Consider the following 15,883-nt stretch of genomic DNA (forward strand, 5'->3'; position numbering starts at 1 on the left):
TTCGTCTGTAGATGAAAAAAAGAAACTTATATATCTGCCATTTCTCTGCTGTATTATTATTTACTTAAGAGTTTGCTGATGGAGGAGACATTAAGATGCCCTTAATGTCAAAATTTGCAGCATCCTGAGCAAACACCTGTCATTTCAATTGGATTCTAAATTTAAAGCATTATTCTCAGATTTCTTCTTCTTTTTTTTTAAATATCCGTGATCTCCGTGCACGAACAATTACGAAATTACGGGTAAATTAAGTTAGAGAATTGTTTTTAAAAATCTTTTTAATTTTTTCGAAAAATCTTATACTAATTCATTTAATTTCCTTTTCAACTCATTAAATTTCGTATACGTAGAGAAAAGACTATATGCTTGGTACTTTTCCGCGTTGCTTCGGGGCTTCGAATGTTTCTTTCTTACAAATTTAATTAGTGAGAAGTTTATATTTGATTAATTTGTCCTACATAATTTTAGTTCAGAAATCAAATCATGAACAGTTGGTAAATTTTTCCAGACTAGACGTCGATTCATTCTCTAGAGAAGTAGTTTAGAAGGGAATAACAAATTTCTCGTGTCTGCTTCGGATTAACGCTTTATGGCACCTAGAATATGAAACTGGAGAGCAATAAAATACAACAGGGGTTGCTTAATAGCTGTCTGGTTGATTTAACAATGCGCCTCATAAACATTGTGTGTATTCTATACTCTGCAAAGTACAGGTGTTTCGACATCAAACTTCCTTTATTATTACCAAAAACACAAGAAGTTTGTAGGTTTCTTATCGCTTTTTATTCTTTTTCATTTTGATATCGATGTGTGAAAGAATTTTTATTGTTTCTTTAAACAATACTCTACAGGAGCACAATGTCCATGCTTATTCCAAGTCTTTTTAAAAAAGAATTATAAACTTATTAATTAATAAAGTAAGTTTGGTCATAATTCTCTTCAAATAAAATTTCTTTATTTATTATTTTGCGTTCTCAAATTCGTATTAAGTTTCTAATTTAATTTAAATATTAAAAGCTATTAAAGTAATAAAAAAAATCGATAATTTCAAAACATTAACAATATAATAAAGATCAATTTCTCTATATTATCTTCGAGTTAAATTTTCCCTAAAGACAAAAATTAAGAAAAAAATAATAATTCAATTTCATTATTTAATTTTCTTACTTTTTGAATAAATAAATCAGTCCATTATCTAGAAAATATTATTTTAAAAGTGGGAAGGATTTTATTCTTTTAAAAGGAATATTTAATTTATAATAGCAAATTAATTTTCTTTTCCAAGTTGGAGAAAGATCAATTTTAATCTTAGAAATATGCTTTCGGCTTTGTTTGATGAAATTTGGATTTGTATTACCTGAAATTATAATTCAAATCATCTAGCCGAGAGTCAATTACAGATATAATTGTTACATTAAGTACAGTACAATTATGCCCGTCCTGGATATAAGTGCATTTCCTTTTGATAACGCAACACGATTCGAAACTTTCTTATAAAGTTTTCCTAGATATTAGGTTATTCAAAGTAAACGAAGAATGACAAAATAAATACAGCAGACTCTCGTTAATCCGGTCTTTCAATTAGCTGGCATGGTGATCGCCCGTGCTCTTCCGTTTCCACGAAAATATTAGTCGTGTCATACATCCCGTTTTCCTGTTTACTCGGGTTTCATTTCTGTGTACAGTATTACATTTCGGCGCGCCATATTATTTACCCGCCTGCCGCCAAAAAGTATCAGTACCGAAAGGCGACGGGACACTCAAAAAAGCCTTTAGGCAGGCTTTAAGAGTACTCTCGGTAATCCGGTACGTTTGCTAATCTGGCAAACCTCCGGGCAAGGAATGGCCGGGATTAGCAAGAGTGTATTGTATCGCTTACTTGTCTCATATTTTTGTTATCGTCATTAATGTTAAATGTTTAAATTAAAAAATCAAAATATATGAAAAGAAAACTCGTACCAATTTATTTCAAACTTATTACAGTGAAACCTGCTAATGTGACCACTGAAGAGGGACCAGTTCAAAGTGTCCAACTTACACAGTTTTCATTGTATTACGAAAACTGTATGAAGAAATAATTGTACTGTACCTCCCGAAGATAAATACGAATCAAACGAATAAATATTAAACGGATTCCTAGATTCTATTAAATTTAATTGTATTAATATCATACGGAATGATTCATACTTTATTTTCAAAATTTATCAGATTTTTTCATGAATTATGTCGGTCCATTTAACCTGCTGCATGTTCTAGTCGTTAGCTTCTGTCTGTTTCGGTTACTCCAATAAAACCTTTCGCTTGTAATTACATAAAACCTTAGAAATTTTGAATATTATTTACAGAGTCGAGTTTACGTATAAGCTAAACAAGCTACAGCTTAAGGCCTGGCGTTACAAGGATCTCAAAAACAGGTTATACGTATTGCTCATTATTATTTGGCGAAGGAGGAATGGAGTACTGCATGTTGTAGCACAGAACACAAGTCTAAATTCTGTTATGACTATTTATTCTATGCAATTTTTAATTCATTCGATACAAAACTTGCTTTTAGAAATTACATGTATTACAGGCCCGTATATCAGCAAAGGAAAATTGTAAACAAATAAATTATTTATTATTTAAAATTAATGAATTTTATTATATATAGATTACACATATGTATAACATATTGTTAATTTATAAATTAAGAGAAAGTAAATAAATAACACTATTTGAAATATATTTAAATTATAAATACAGCGAGTTACTTCCAGATTTTACATTGTAAACAAACGTATTTGCATTATGTTACAGTAAATAACACTGGTTTACATCAAGTTTGCTGATTTCAAGATGACAATTGATTATTAGTAATTCGAGGGTGTTAAACCTAAAAATCATATCCGTTTTTCTCAATTACGTCGGGTTTCCCAACAAAATGGCGAAGAAGGTAAGTGAAAGTAATGTTACATGCCACGTTATTAATGCTTTGGTCAGAAAAAAAGCCTCAGTTTTGGAATCCTAATGATGTGGCGAGAGCAACAAAACCGTGTTTATGACTGTTATCTTTGTATAGTGAATGTATTAGTCTTTAATAAAAAGTTGAAACATTACGTACAATATCCTAACTTACTCTGTACCAGAAGACCCATTCCTCACTGCAATGAAATACCTATAATCCTCTATAATCACCAAATCTGCAAGTTCAAACAATGAAGATTCAAGTATCCCTTCAAATACAGATATTAATGGTTAGGACTTTGTGTTGTCAGGCGATGAAACCAGAAGGTGCAAGCCTATTCACTCACATTGAGTTGAATGATCTTTATCTGATCTTTAACATCATGAACAGCACGAAGAAGGATGTTTGGTGTGCATTTTCTGATGTTGTTACAAACTTTCTTGGCAACTTCACAGCAGACAACTACAAGGTTCTGGTTGAAATTTTGTTGACAGCTTTCAGAGGTTAGGAGTAAACATGAGTGTCAAGATGCAATTCCTGCACAGCCACATAAACATCTTTCCTTCAAATCTTGGTTCCGTAAGTAAAATGCAAGGCGAGTGCTTCCTCCAAGATATAAAGGTCTTGGAACACTGATATCAAGGTAGATGAAACACAAACATGATAGCAGACTATTCTTTGTGCTAGCTGTGCAACACTACCGATACCACACACTTCAGAAAATTAAAGAAGAGAAAGTTCTTGCCTGGTTAAGTACAGAACATACACATTTTGTTTACTCTTATGAATAGAAAATTATCTTTTTGTAGTAATAATATAGTCGTAAGTAGTTTGTTATGTGTGAGGAGATTTGTGAACTATCGACATATCACTGAAACTTGTGTGAATGAATAAGTGTTAATTGTAAAAAACTGTCAAGCGATACATAATTTCTCATTGTATATCTAGAATCAGCATCCTAAAATTGTGTAAATTTAATTAAAACATCAGCAATAAGTTTTTTAAATGTGTAAACCAGCTCGCTAAGTCATCCAATCAATTCAGATAATGTCAGAGTTTCTCGTTAGCAGAAAATTGTTGGAAGAAGTTCGAAGATGCGTGCTGATAATATGCAGTTTTACGCTTGGTTGTATTGATATGGTAAAAGTTAACTGCTGTTATTCAGAACAGCAAAGTTGTGTATAGTTCATTATTCTAACAATTACTAGTTTAGTATAAAAATATTTATTCTGCTTTAATGTTTTCTTTGTCCATTAAATGATAACGTTTAATTTAGTAATTGTATTCGTTTCTGATAACGTTTTAGAACTTAAACACAATATTTGCTATTCATTTGTGCATAAAAATTATTTATCAAATAATTTATTTTTGTAAACGCTTACGTTGAATTGAAAATGCTAATAAATTATTTAATATTTGAGCGAGTTTTGTTTAATGAAAATTTAAGTAAGATATAACACGGAGAAAAATGAAGTATTGTTTCTTCTTCTTGATTCTATGTTCTGAAAAAATTCTTTGATAATAACAATAGATAAAAATGTTTGTTCACGTTTCGAACAGAAATGTAACAAGGACACCGTGCGACTTTGTTGTGTTGCGTTTTTGTAATTAAAATTTAAATTATCAATAGCACATATAAATTATCTTTCGCTCCATCTAACCCGAGCGCTGACACAAATATATAAGGACGTATGTGTATGGATGTATGTGTGACAGTGAGAGAAAAAGATATTGTGTGTATGTGATCAGAAGAAAACGGTTGCTGGCCGTACAAGAAGGCAATCCTTACACTTGTCGTCTACACAGAGGCGATCCTTACATTCTCCCTGTGTCGATTGCTTGTTCTTTTATTTTGTTCGTTTCTGCCACCCATTTTCCATTAGGCGCGCGCAATGCAGGAATTTTTTTTTTTAATTTTTGTCCCCTAAATTCTGTTAAGCGAAGTCAATTACGTCAGAAAACATGGAGATTGTCGCTTCGACCCCATTGCATTCCGAAAATGAAATCATGCACCTCTATTTTTATTACATTTTTGGGGAATCCTCATCGNACATTCATATATTTAAGATTAATGTCGTATGTATCAAATATTTAATTACGTTCATATGGACTACAGATTTCTTTTTCGATAAATCGAAAAATAAATTTCAATATATATATATAGGCCTATATTAAATAAATAATGTTAATGTAGAAGATTTTCAAAAATAAGAGGAAAATAATAAATAATTCTTAAAGTAAATAAAATAAAAATAACGAATAAATATCTATATATAAATCTTTAAAACGTGGCTTATTAAATATTTAAAAAAATAATAATAATATTCTGATGGAATAGTATAAAAAAGTGACATTCAAATTTAAGAAGATAAAATAATAATAATAATTATAATAATAAAAGGAAATTTCAGATAAAAAATTAAAGATATCGATTATATAAAAATTCTTTATTAAAGTTATGCATAGCGAACATATTTTTTCTTCTTTCCTGAAAATTTATATATAGAAAATAATATACATTGTCAGAAGTAAAACAATATGAAAAGTTTCTGATCTGAAAACAATGAAAACAATATTTTCTGTAGCGAAATTTTATATTTTGTAAAGAGAAAACTCGTAAAAGTAGAATCGAACAAGTATAAAAGAAATTTTAAAACTAAAGTAGTAAGTCATATATTTTCTGTTTCTGTTTTTGATATATTATATGTACCTAAGAGCCTTTGCATTCTACAAATTTCCCAACCATGAAACGTTATGGAAAATTCTCATATTCTAGCAAACGGCAGATTTATGCCTACTAAACTCGGTGTAAATATTAAATTATTAAGTGTATCCCGGAAGAGACGATTTCTACTTTTAGTTCGTAATTTTCTATCCAGCATTAAAAAGAAATGTAATATAGCTCTTCCTTCTCTCTCTCTCTCTCTCTTTTTTTAATGTAAAATTCCCCGAATATCTGTTTCGTCTTGAAATAATGTATAAATAATTGAAACTTATTATAGCTTACCTAGAAGAAATTTTAGATTTTTTTTTTAATATGAAAAAAAAATCACTTATTTTTATTAATAAATTATGCAAAGAATATAGATGCATTAAAATATCGTGAATTATTCACCTTTTATATTAATAATCCATTAAAAAAAAAACTAGGTAAGAGTTGAACAGTTATGCAATTGCTTATTCCATTTTATAATATAAATATATACAAGTTCGCATACAAACACAATTTTCTTAAAATAGGTCAAAGGAATGAAAAATTGTGCTTAAAATGAAATTGCAATACTTTATTCTTTCGAACGTGGTCAGTTCTAAGAGTTTATTCTGGCACAAGTGAATTTATATCAAATAATTTTTCAGGTTCACTTTCAACTTCTTAGCAGAAGATAAAAATTGACTTTTAGGATCAATAAGACATCGTCTAACAGACTGGATGTCGTCAGTGTCAACACTTGTCATTTCTAGATGGAATTTTAAAGTTTCCTTTAACTATAATCAATTAGAAAATAACCGTTTCATTTACGTTGCAAATATATATATATATAATACAGGGTTTCTATCAAATTGCTATTGAAAATTTAAAATACGAAATTCACTATGCGGTAAATATTTATTTGAAGGAATAATGATCAATTTTTACTCGGAAAGAACTTAAATGCGATAAAATCTTCAGTTTTCTAAATAGATCCAAAATGCATTTTCTGACCGAACCGCATCTCATTATAAAGGCAATCTCTGAAAATTTTTTAAGTTAATTCATTCAAAAAATAAAAAAAATAAATAAAAGAATTTTTCTAGCTACTTGATTCACAATTTATTTTTCCTTCTGCGATAAAATGCTTTTTGGTACAAAGTTTTTCTTCTGGTGTTGAAATAAAACCGAGCAAGATATTAGCAAAAGCAGAAGTAACTTTTTTCTTTTATTATTTTATTTTTAAATTTATCCATTTCTCGTATGTCAAAAATAAATATTAAAACAACTGCAATTTTTCTACAAGACATAACATTTTAAAAAACAAGACAAAGTTTTCAAAATTTTAATAAAATTTTTAAATTTCTTAAATTCTTTACGCAGTTATCATATAGGACAACAAAGTTTAAATTTAATTCAACCAAAATGTGTATTATATTCTATAGAATTAGTTAATTAATTCTGATATATTTATTATATTAATTAATTAAATCATTCTTCGATAGACCTATGTTATACTGTAAATTGAATCTTTGTTATCCTTAGATATTAACAATCTGAAGATTTATCATTAGATAATAAATAAAGCGTAATGGAAATAAATATAAAAATAAATTACGGAGAATAAGCATAAAATATTTAATTATTCGCAGTAGAAATTAGTCGAAAGTATCATTTATGGCTGTACAGTTGCACCAAAAATTAACGTGTATAATAATGATTATTTAATCTTTGATCAAAGGAGATTGCAAAGCATATAACATGGATGCTTTTAACTTTTCGTCTAAACACTTTTTTAAATAAATTAATAAAATTAGTCATCTACTCCCTTTTAACAATCTAAATATTCTTCACGTTAATTTCCTTTTTACTTTTCCTTTCATTATTTACGGTACTTAGCTTCATCGCATTATCCAAATCAATTCATCTAATTATTAGATCATTATATCTTTACTTAATCTCATCCAATTATGTGATTTGTAGAATCATCTCTGGGAAAAATTTCTACATATAATCTCAAATTACATTTAAATGCATGAATATATAAATGTATAGCAGAATTCTTTTACAGAATTTTTCTTTACGTGACATTCAGCTTCTAGTCTCTGTTTTAATTAAGAATTTAAATAAATAAATTTTAAAAATTCCTTCAAAATATATTACATTTTTAATAAAGTTCTGAAGTAAAAATTAATCATTTTAAACAAATTATATACAATGTAAAGTTAATGTATAAGCATAATAAATAAGAATATTTTTTTTTTCGATAAAAAATAAGCATGGCACTTTGTTAAATTTACATAATCAGAACCGATGAGAAGTTCTTTAAGACTTATTAAAATTATAGATTTTTCCTATAAATATTTATGTATTGATAAAAGTATCAGAAATGAGTAAACATTAAAGGAACGAGTAGATGGAGTGCTTCTAAACGACGTTTAATGTTCACGAGTGAATCAAATCGGGCAAGCATGAAATGAACTTGTTACGAATAATCTAAATAGAATTTAACAAAATAGATATCCTTTTACGTTTGTAAAACTTGGAAATTGGTTTGTAGATTCGTACCGGATCAACACGCAAGACAGCACACGTTAATAGATATCCTGTCTTACATTCAATCTTCCATCATAACGAATGCACCAATGCCGATTTTTCTTTTATATTTTAATACACGTCTATAGCTAGAAGATATTAAAATAATATATATATATATTAAACGGTAATAGAAAACTGTAGGCAAGAAAGAAATTTTCTAAAGAGAAATGACTTTTTATATAAAATTAAAAGTTTCATCCAGTTGCTCCCTATATATAAATGTCGTGTAAGAATGTGATAGAGTTTTAGAGATTCTAGAAACAGATTAATGTTTTCTAGAAGTTTGAGTAGTTTGTTTGAACTTTTCTGAAGAAAAAGAAAATCTAAAAATAAAAAAATAAATCAATATTTTGAACATTTAAATTTTTTTTTAATACTTTTAAGAAACTCATTCCGGATATCGGAAAACAACTTACCGAATTTTTTAATATAAAAAAACCGAAATTGAGCGATGGAGAAATATCGCAAACATTAAAATTGTGCATTATTTTTATTTATTTTTAAATCAGCTACACCCATCGGTGGATGGAGGAGAGATTTAATAATAAATCACGTCGAATAACCATTATCTGTGCCTTGACACGCACTCGAAACTCTCGAGCATTTTGGTTCTTTATCTCGACCCAGTCCACACGTCGCTTGTAACATTAGAAAACTTTAACGTAGTTTTAATTCAACCTATAAAATTTTATATCCATGATCGATTCTACTCTCTTCTTTTATATAATGGAAGTATAAATTGCAGTTTTATCTGTTGGACGACTTCGTCCGGACCTATCCTGTTGGATGAAAATGTGAGGTGTTGGAGAATAGATTGGTTTTCTAGTAGAGCATCTCCTCTTTCTACTATCGAAATGAAAAAGTCAAAAAGGCAACAACTAACAATAATGGATGACTAACAACATCTTAAAGATTTTATCCAGCGTATTTTGGTAAAATATTCATCTACATATATTTATTTTAAATGCAGTTTTGCATCTGTTTTCTCTGTTTTCTCCTCTTGTTGATGCACCTTCGTCGACATCTGTTTTTGAAAGATCTTCGGTTGAATTACGACAACCTTCGAGCTGTCTTTAACAGACTTCTCTTGACTAATGGATGTCGTTTATATGTCTATTTTGGCAATTCGGCTGTATTAAAGTAAACCGGACTGTATAAATAATTGTCGTTTCATTAAATAATTAACCAATTTAAATACGTTTGCTAATACTAGATAGAAAAAAAGCATTATTAAAAAATCATACAGTTAACAAGAAAACCTAATTTGTAGATCTCGCATAAAGTACCTTTGATCCTTTAAGAGCTAAGTAAGCGTTTTTATTCTTTTGGATATTCAGCCATCGTCTCAATTTATGACAGCTCGGGGGATCAATGTATCAATTTTTACTTGACATCACCAATTCGTTATTAATCCTGGCAATTGTTCTTAGATCTTTTTAAATTTTTCATGGTTGTAGATTTCTTCGGATGCTTAATGACCAATAAATTAGTTTTATTAGTCGAGGGAGTTTATAAATTCGGCGAAAAGATCATTCATCTATCTTCTTTTATTCTTCATAAAATCCGTTTCTACTTTCTTCTTCAGTTTCCAAAGATATTCGCCTGTATAGTTTTTCCTCTTTTTAATTTCCATGTAGATAATGGTGTCCTCTTTTTGACATTTATCATTATTAAAAGTTTAAAGGAACGGAATTTATAAATTTTAAATTATCTCTGGTGTGATATTCTATATTTAGCTCTTTGTCATCCGTCGAGCGTAAATTAAATTGCGAAATGCGAATATTGTCGAATATTTTCTAATCCAAACATGTTTCCGGAAATGACTTTTCTTATCAATGCTTTTCGATTTTCTGAAAGAATTAATAAAATATTTTTTTTTCCTCATTTTTTTAACAAGTCGTCGTATTTGATGTTAATGAACTGTCGCTTCTATTAAAACCGAAAAGAGAGAGGAAAATTAATTAATGGTTTGCTAAAATTCTGTTTGATGTTCTTCTCTCTTCTATAAATATTTTCCATAAAAGTAGATGGAAAGTTAAAGGTGTTAAGTGGACATTTGCCACATTTACAGTTGGAGCACGTCCATTGACAAAAGCTGAGGAAATACAGACAAGATAATTGAATAAAGGAAAACGTAATTTGTAATTAAATTAGTCAACGATTATATAAATGTTTAACAAAAGAATTAAACTCTATTCGTGGGATTTCTATGCTCTTTCAAATTTGTTGATTTAACTTAAAATTGTTAGTCAGCACCCAAATTGGATCCCGTCTTCTTCCCATTTTCTTATCTGTCAACCATTCTATCGTTATTTGTACACGAATAAGCTTTTACTAGGAATTTTAATCCAAATAATTTTTTACACTAATTTTAATTGAATTTCCCCGTAAAAATTAATTATTCATAATATATTTTCTTTAAATACAAATTTTAATTGTTTAAGATAAGTTGAAAGCTTATTAATTACGCTTAACTCCATTTTAAAATAGATTAACATGCATCGTTTAAGTTTAAGAAATTTAATTTATATATATATTTATATATTACTTTTTTCAAATGCTAATTTATATGCAAATTTATAGTTAAACGTAGAGTTATGCAAATCTGTTGGCAGCTACTAACGTAGGATGTCGATAGCCATTGTACTGTACTGTACAGTACACTGTACGTTCTCATCATCCCATGTTAAAAAGTTGAATATATATTAAAGGTTTATCCTTAAAAATTAAACGATGTCTTCAAATTTTGCAGTTATTATTAAAGGCTAATCATTGTATATTAAGAATTAACACTGTGTGAATTTTATATTATGTTTAATTTTATAAGTACTCACATTAAGAAAACATGATATATTTTTTTTATGTAATTCATTACATTTGATATTATAACTTCTCTTACATTCATAATTACAATCCAGAATCAATAGTCGGAGTCAGATTGAATGTTACTTAACACCCGCCTTCTGATGCTGGATGTGAATACTGATCTTATGTTAATAAAATAGTTGGAAAGAGAACATTGGCAAATTCATTATTTTATATGATTTTGAACTCCAGAGACTTATAGAAACTGTTCGTCGGTTTCGCATTCAATTTATTTTGTGCCTAGATAAGTTTTTGGCAGTTAAACTTACAGTTTCGTTGCGAAGCCGATTTATTTCGGAGTCACGTATGTTAAGATTAAAATCGAATAATAAATTTCGCAACTTAAACGCTATGCTATTTTCCAACAGAATTCCAAAGAGGCCTATAAATATACATTCTATGTTGTACTGTACGTTTCAGTATTTGCGAAATAGTGTATTCTGCTAAATCGTCGCCTACAATGCATTTACAGTGAACAATAGAAATCCCACTGACCACGAATCAATATTTAAAAAAAATTTTTTTTTATTGATTTCTCGCATAATTCTTATAACAATTATACAATTTTAATTTTATAGAAAAATGTAATAAAATTTTTCTTCGCGTATACAAATTAACAAGTAAGTTAAAAGTGGAGATGTATTTTTTTTTTTAAATATTTATATAAATATAAATAAATTAGGTATTTACTGCATAAATTAAAACGTTTGTAGGTCAGCGAGAATATCTTAAAAATTTCAAATGCTTTTAATGGTATCGCGAGAATTTTGTGGAAAAGATTAAGGAAATTCTTAAAGATTTATATCCATTAATATCCAACAGAATTAAGTCGTTATGTTAGCTTATTATCTTTTTAACTAGAAAAAAATATCTTCAGTATTTTAATAGAAGATTAAAGAGAATCTTTTTAAGAAAAAAAAATGAAATTTGTTATTTTTGTTTTGATTTTTCGCGAAGTTTTTATCTTTAATTGACTTTATTATCGTGCCTTTGGATCGGATGGCCTTAATTAGTCGAAAACTCAATTAGGGGAACTCCACCCCAATGAATCGCCAATATGAGTGATGGATAGAGGTTAGAAAGGAAACAATGGCACGTTCTGAAGACCCACGAAAGTTTTCTCTAGCCGCCAGAGATCCGGATAAGATTTCAACTCAATTTCATTCGAATCGAAATCGAACCCGGATCCCTTACACCGAGAGAATGACTTATATTTGTGACCATCCGGTTGGCTCGTGTGACGATTTATTGGCCAGACAAGTCTAATAAAATTCATTTATATTTTATAGGAATTTACTTAATTCCGCCGACATGAATGGAAGATATAAAAATATGAAAATAAGTAACATGTGTTTAAAAATATTGATTTCAAAATTCTTGTCCAAAGTAAAGGAAGTTTATTAAGCGTTATTCAGTAGACTATTTTGTCAATCATATATAATTCAATGAAAGCTTTATACAGTTTTTTAATCAAATATCTTATTTTTTAATATATTTAGTAATAATAAAAATCTAGCAACGAGTTACCTAACTTTTCCGGCAAAAACATTTAAAATTGCGTATGGCGCTATCTATTATGATATTTTATTTTTATATAAGTAATTATTATAAAATGGCAAAAAGTTTAATTTTGAGGGTAAGGATGAGTTTTCTAAAAAAAAAATTGTTAAATGTTTATAACGAATAAAATCTCCATTAAGTTCGATCCCACTCGATATACGACATGTGACCACCTCTATCTCCCCATCCCGTCGACCTTTAACCACCAAAATTTAATAGCACCAATCTCCGAAATACACAAACTTCCCTGCAAAATTTCAGAAATTTACGACTAAAAGCACAGGAGTTATTAAGCTCCAAAGAGGATGAACAAAATCGTGCCCCATGCACACACACTAACATCCATACATACAGAAAAATTTCAGCATTTTTTGCATTTCTCGACATTTCAGGGTCATTTTTTTAAACCAATCTCCATACTTTCCCTCTGTTATAAAACATCCGTAAAAGTAAAAATTAATTTACACCATACACCTGCACTGTCACTAATCTTAATTATTGTTTAATATGTTAAATTAGCATATAGATACAACAGGGTATATTCACCTAAACTAGATTTTTATCATGTTTTCAGTGGCTAAGTGGAGTGAAGTTCAAATTTATTTACAGAAATGCGAAAGAATTTCGGCTAAGATTAAAAAGAAAAGTGAAGATCAGTGATAGTGTAGTCGATTTTGGATTCCCCAGACAATATACCTAAGCGATTCTGTACAGTTTTCTGATCAATAAGAACTTTTAAAGACAGATCCGACTCGCTTTCATCTAAATGAAAATAGACAAAAATTGTTTAGTAGAGGTGAGTCCAAATCGTTTTTCTACGACAGAAATTGATAGCATTGTGCGGTTTTTACAACTATTTTTATTACAGTAGTTTATTTTTTTTGGGGAATTTTTCTTCACGAGGTCTTCGCGTTATTGTCGTGACAGGACATCCTTACCTTTATTACTACATTATCCCTTATATTTAATTCTATAGAATTGTACCAAACAAATAAAAATAGTGAATTCGAAAATATAAAATGAAGTTGAAATCAAGGTTAAAAGAAGACAAATTTAGCTGTCATCGTATTAAATTACAGTAGTAACTATTGTTGAATATAAATGATGAAAGTATAGGCCTATTCCAAACAAATCAATATTTAACATTATATGTAAAATATATTTTTGTAAATTTATTTCTTGCATTCATAAAATTACCAAATATATGTCTTTTGATATCAATCATTCATATTTTCTTCTTTGCATCATTCCATGTGATGGTTTGATATCTTCGGGCGATCTATTTCCTGCTGAGCCTGGTTTTTCATTCTTTGTCAAACAATTCTTCAAAATATTAACATAGAAACAACCATTCTGTGTAACGTTTTTATATAAAATGCGAATACTCAAATTGTTTAATTATTTATTAAAGAAAAATTCATTTTAATAGATCCATTGGCAAAATTATATTTAAAATTCCTTTTCTAATCTCGTGAATATATTTTTGATCCTTTAGTCGAATTATCAAACGCGTATTTACTTAAAAACTTTTAATTTTATTCTGTTTTAGTAAAATAATATCTTCAGTAGATATTTTCTTATTTAAATGACGGAATTTTTCAAATATCAACTCAGAAAGAACTAAGAAACTTGATACTCTTTATTAATTATGGATATATCTTCGGTTTCAATTTTCAATTTAATTCGTTGTAGTGAAATGAATATTGTTTAATCTTTAATTTTAAAACTGTTGAGACTCTGACAAGCAAGATATTACCATCCCCATACAATACCTCTAAATAGTAATAATTTAAGAGCCGAATTTTTAGATTGTAAATAATGTTTTTAATGTAATATTGCATACAAACGGTTTTTAAAGTCTAATTAATTTAATTTTTTTTAATTTCAATAGAAATTAAAATTCTATTAATGCGGAAGGTACACTCGAAATACACCTAAAACAAGTTTTATACTTAGAATTTTTAAAGTTTTAAACCAGATAACTATGAATCTTTAATATTAATTTTAATATTACAGATTTACTCATATGGGCAAGTTAAACATTAATAAATTCTACATTAACTTAAATAAATTCTTCTAAACTATTTGCTTCTAACTGTCATCCAGTTTTTCCCTGATAATTCCTTTTCGTGAGCATCTGGGTAATTAACAGAAACTACAACGAAAATTTTATTTTCTTCATTAACTAAATTCCCGATGTCCAAAACTAAGTCCCGAAGGTGTGACAACATCGAATTCTCGCGGCTCGGAGTGCGAAGACGATCGACTCTCACAGGGTCCCTTCCTATGTGAATCGCTACTGGCATGTCACCTAGCTTCGGGTGATGTAACGATAATGTTCAACCCTCGAGACCAAATCGACAAATCGGTGAGAATCCTCTTTTCAGAACACGGACTCATATCGGACACTTTACGTGGGGAAGTCAAATCTTACCCTTCAACTCTGCATCCAAATAGGCGAACTGTGAATAGAAACTGCGGATTACTCGCACATTTAGAAAAGGAAGATTGAAAAGAAAAGACCAGGTAACACGCCAGAGAGTCTGCCTGTCCACCACAAATGCAAATGATCAACTTTTTTTCCGTTGTGCTAAAATATAAACAGTTTTATTTATGGTGTAGACCACGCCCAGACCAGCGCAACGCATCTCGTTAGTCAAGGGGCTAAACATCTTTTGGACGGAAAACCCAAAAGTGACCTCAAGCGTGATTCACGTGTCAAAGGATGTGCGAATCCTGCGTGACATCACACCTTTAAAAGTGGGATTTGTCATACAGCAAATGTTTGTATTTCTCAATAATATTCAAAAGAAAAACTTCTTTCTCTATATTATTATTAATATTTATTTTATCTATTAACATATAATAGATTAAGCCTACATCAACTTATATTACTTCATTTTTGTGTTATTTATAATAAGGAGGGAAACTTGTCTCCATACAAGTTATAGTCTTCGGATTATATATTAAAAGCGAATCAAAATATTAAACTATTCCACTATCTTATTTTGAAAAACACGTCCTCGTAAATTAAAAAACAAAATTTGAATCGATGAGAAATATATCAAATTATTAAAAAGTTATGCAGACATTTATAGACTCTTACGTAAAACTAATAAATTATAAAACACTAGGCTTATGATTTATAACTAATATTTTACTTCTAGTCTTTTAATTTAAACTTATGTTATGTTTTTTTATTTCTCAATTTTTGAAAGTGCTATCTT

This window comes from Centruroides sculpturatus, unplaced genomic scaffold (genome assembly GCF_000671375.1).
Source record: "Centruroides sculpturatus isolate CEXI.00-Female unplaced genomic scaffold, Cexi_2.0 scaffold275, whole genome shotgun sequence".
NCBI classification, from domain to species: Eukaryota; Metazoa; Arthropoda; class Arachnida; order Scorpiones; family Buthidae; genus Centruroides; species Centruroides sculpturatus.